The sequence below is a fragment of the Aptenodytes forsteri genome, unplaced genomic scaffold (assembly GCF_000699145.1).
Source record: "Aptenodytes forsteri isolate BGI_AS27 unplaced genomic scaffold, ASM69914v1 Scaffold723, whole genome shotgun sequence".
Taxonomy (NCBI): Eukaryota; Metazoa; Chordata; class Aves; order Sphenisciformes; family Spheniscidae; genus Aptenodytes; species Aptenodytes forsteri.
Window position 1 is genome coordinate 35,143 of NW_008795185.1, and position 4,648 is coordinate 39,790.

Below are 4,648 nucleotides of genomic sequence, written 5' to 3' on the forward strand. Positions count from 1 at the left end.
ATGGGGTCGGAGGAAGCCAGCCCGGCCCCCCCGTCTGGCACCGGCAAGCCCCTTCTCCATGCCCCCCCTTCCCCTCCCCGCCTCTCCGGATGCTGCCCCGCACAAAGCAGCTTTGTCTGCCTCTTCCTCTTCCTCTCCTCCCATCTGGTCGCTCTCCCTCCCTGGCACCCGTCCCGTCTCCCTCTGCAGCACAGGGACCCTCCTTCTCTATTTATCTCTGGGGAGGGGGGGTCCGAGCCCCCCTGTTGCCCCATTGCAGCTCACGGTCCGGAGGTGATGGGGACGATGGCAGGGTCCCCACCCTGCCAGCCCTGGCACCCGTCCGCATCCTGAGGACCAGATGTGCAGCTGCCACCGGGACGAGCAGTGGGCGCCGCTCCCCAAAGCCCTCTGGAGCTGGGGCGGCACGGGGGAGTTCCTTTCCCTCCGGCACGGCACGGCTTCACCCGCTGCTTTCCCTTCCCCGTGCCAGCAGGGCTGCGCCGCTTGGGGTTCACCCAGGAGGGCTCCCCCCAAAACCCATGTGTCGTGAGCCCTGTGGGAGAGGAGGGGAGGTCTCTGGGATGTGTCTCTGCTCTCCAGTCCAAAACTGACAGCGGCTTCCAAACCTCGGCCAGTGGGATGTCCCTGGCACCATGCCACCCATATCCCTGTCCCCTGAAAGGGGGACATGCCCCAACAGGGCCATCTCCAGTCCCCTTCCTGCTCCCAGCCGCCCTGGCAAAGCCCTGGGTGGTTTGGCTCAGCATCGCTACTCATTCGAGTGGAGAGGGTGCCAAAAACCCCCTCCCCACGCTGGGCACGGCCACTTTCGGCACGTGCCAAAGGGAGAAGGGTTGGGCAGGCAGCGCTGGGCACGGACGGCCCCTGCCCGTTGCTGTGTGTGCTGCCGGAGGGACATTCTGGCCACGAGTGGCTTTTCTTGACTTCTTTTTTTTTGGCTGGGGGTTTCCCAAAGCACTGCCTCTGCCCAAACTCCCTGGGGACCGATGTGGGCCGGGTGCATCCATGAGGGAATTAGCCCTTCCTGGCTGTGTGCCCCCAGGGACTCCCCAGGACAGGTTTGGGGGGGAGGAGGGGGCCAGCACTGGGCTCTGGGGGGGTGGAGGGGTGTTTCTGACTTCAGAGGCAGCGTCAGACCCAGGGGGCAAGTGTGTTCCTCCACCAGCAGCTCCGTGACAGTGACCCTGGCAGGTCCCACCCACAGCATCACAGGGGCCCCAGCAAGTTTCAGCGGAGCGTGTGGGCTCCCAGGGGGGACAGCACCGTCCCCTTGGAGCTGAGCCCCTCCGGCCTCACCGTGGCCCGACAGCAGTGCCCACAGCATCTCCCCCCTCCGCCCCGTTTGCCTTCGTCCCGCCTGGCATCCCTCTCCTTCCCCTGCCTGCCCCTCCCTGCCCTCCCCTCTCCCCCGCTCCATGACTTCAGGTCTTGGCTGCAGCTGCTGTCAGCTCCCCAGGGCTGAGCTCCTCCGGCACCCGGCCACCAGCACGGCTGGGGCAAGGGCTCTGCCGCCTCTGCCCCGCAGGGGAGGACGGACAGACAGATAGAGAGGGCTCCAAGCAGCTCATATCGCTGCACGGCAGAGGCCACTGCAAGGTCACGCAGGCTGCAAAAGGGCGAAATCCCACCAAGTTCTATTTTGCCTGGTCTCCTGCAGCCCGGAGAGTGGCTGAGGGCTGGCCCTGCTCCTCTGCGTCATGGATTAGCTCTTGGCAGCCACCGTGCCCCAGTGGGGCCGGCAAAGGGCAGGCAGCGCCCTCCCTCCACCCTCTCCTTCACCGCAGGCACAAGGTTTCAGCCAGCAAAAGGCAAATTTTATTCTGTCTCCACACGCTGGGCTTCAGCTGTAAAAAAAAAAAAAAAAAAAAAAAAAAAAAAAAAAAAAATCGGGAAGTGGATTTATAGGGCAGGAAGGGACGTGGAGGATGGCGAAACACCTCTCGTTCCCACCCAGGAATGTGAGGCTGTGAGAGGGGCCAGCTGTGTCAGAGGGAAACACAATCCCAGGGGATGTTACGGCAAGGGGCTGGTGGGGAGCCAGGTGGCGCGAGCTGCGGGAAGGGCTTTCCCATCGCGCCACCCTGCTGTGGGCACCCGCTCTCCTCGCCTGACCCGTTTGCACCTGCTGCCCCAGTGAGTCCCTTTTAGACCTCCTCTGTCTCAAGCACCAAGATTTCCAAGTGCTTTTTGACAGCATCGGCTGCCCTCCCCACTGATGCATTCGTGCGAGGAGAAGCCCCCGCTGCCGCCAGCTCCCCAGCGTCTCTTCTGCTCAGGGCAGGCTCCAAATCCAGCTGCAGGCTTTTGGCACGGGAATGCACAAAGCCCCACTTAGCCCTGCAGCTCCCCGTGCCTGTGTCAGACCCGAGGCAACCTCCCGACTGCCTTTGGGGACCCCGAAGGAGCGGGAGAGAGGGAGCTGCATGAAAACTCAACTTTTTTTGGTGATTTTTTTTTCCCCCCACTCTTTGCTGGGTGAGGTCACGGCTGGAGGAGCTGCCTGATGGGACTCAGCCAGTGACCACAGCCTGATGCCAAGGAACACGTCAGCGGGCAGGATTCCAGCTCCCCACCAAGCCCTCTCCGGGGCCAAGCAACCATGGGTCAGCTCAGCTCACAAATCCAGTGGAAAATTAGGTTTGCTCAATTCCTTTTTTTTTTTTGCTGTTATTGTTTTGGTTTGATTTGCAAGGTCAAAAAGTGACTGCTGCAAACAAGGGCCCCACAAGCTGGTGACATGGGCCCATCACTGCCCACAGCATCTGCGGGCTCCAGCCCTGCCAAGAGCCGACAGTGAGTTGGGAACAATCCCTGGGGGAATAACAACAGGAGCTCCAGCCCTGGTATGACCTATTCCTGCACCACCAAGGGCTTCCAGTGGAGAAGCCCAGGGCTCCCATGGTCCCATGCCATGGATGTACCTGGGAGGGTGACAAGAGACAGCAGGAGCCGGGGGAAGAGGCACTGAGCTGCTCTCAATGCGGGGGGAAAGAAGGAGATGGAGGAGGACAAGCAGCAGAGCGAAGCAGCAGCAGGAGGGCACCAGGGTGGAGGAGGATACTCCTTCTGCCTGTTAAGAGATGTTCAGAGCATCCCAGCATGGACCGTCACACACCTGATACCCCAGCCTGGACCCAAGGCCCCCCTCTGCTTGCCGGCTGGGCCACCTCTAAGTTTGCTAGTGAATACACACGCACACCCCATGCACACCTGGTTTGGGAGGGGGGGATACAGCCACTTACACCCCCACAGCAGCCGGTACCAGGCACATGGGCTGTAACCCGCAGTCCCACTCCAGCCACAGAGTCCCTCAGTCCCCACCACGGCTGGAGGTGAAAGACACCCCCCACCCACTCACTCGCTCCCATCCCGCATCCAGGATTGTCCCCTCCTTTCCAAGGTCGAGTCGCCCTTCCCGGGAGCGATGTCTCTAATCCCCTGATGGTCACTCAGCCCAAGCGGCTGCCAGAGGCTCAGTCCTGTCACCTTCTTTGCGTCCCTTTTGTCAGGGCTGTGATTCAGGCCCTATTTCTGTCGGCCTCCCTTTTCTCATCACCCCAGCTCAGGAAGCCCTCCATCAGCTAACCATGCTGCAATGAACATGTTCCCACTCCCACGTGTCCCTGCTAATTAGCACGGCTGACCGGGTTCCCTTCATCAGCACTAATTGGCCAGGTTTGTGCCTCTGTGCCTTTCCCTTCCTGGTTTTCGCAGTGCCCTTGGGTGATTTTAGTGCAACAGAGAGGAGAAATAAAATGAAACTGAATAAGCACCCTCATATTGCACGCACCCTTACGCTGACACCAGCAGCTGAGGACACAGGGACACCGCGGGGCTCAGGGTGCAGGAGAGGCTGCGGCTCCTGAAGCCAGACCCACACCCGCAGTCCCACAAAGCCTCTTTGCTCCTCGCTGGCAGTGGCCGTCACCCAGCCAGGGACCCACCGGCCTGACCCTCCCCTCTTCCTCCACCCGCAGCCCCCGTCATCCAGCTCCAGGTGCCCGGTGGCATCACTGGCAAAGGAGGCGGCGGTGCCCGGTGCCCTGGGACGATGTCTCCCCGGCTGGGGCGGGTGCTGGGGACAGCCCACGGGTGGCACCTGGACATGCTCAGCCCTGCTCCCCGTTAGGGGTGGGTCGACGTGATTGATCCCCACCATTGTCCCCCTGGAGCTGCCCCAAATGCGCTCCAGGTGCTCCATCATGCAAGGGACAGTGGCCCCGGGGGTGGGGGCAGAGAGCACGGCGTGACAGGGGCTCCACTGCACCAGGTCCCTGCCCTGTCACCACCCTGACCCCTGTGTCCTCCCCTGTGGTCTAGGACCGCCTGTCCCAAAGGAGGATGCTCTGGTTGGAACCCCCTCCCATGTGGGTGCATGTGGGTGTGCACACGTGTGCGCACGCATGTACGTGCGTGTGTGGGTGACCAGGGCTGTCCCCATGTGCACAGGGAGGGGAGGAAGGTTGGCTCTGTGGGGCAGAGGGGACCTTGGGGGGAGGGGGGGTGCCTATGAGAGGTGCATGGGGATTTCCAGGGGTCTCTGTGGGAGTGCAGCAGAATTTGGGGGGAAGGGGTGTGTCTCTGCGGGGTGCAGGGGATTTGGGGAGTGTCTGTCAGTCTGCCAGGGGGGGGGGGGGGGTGGGCT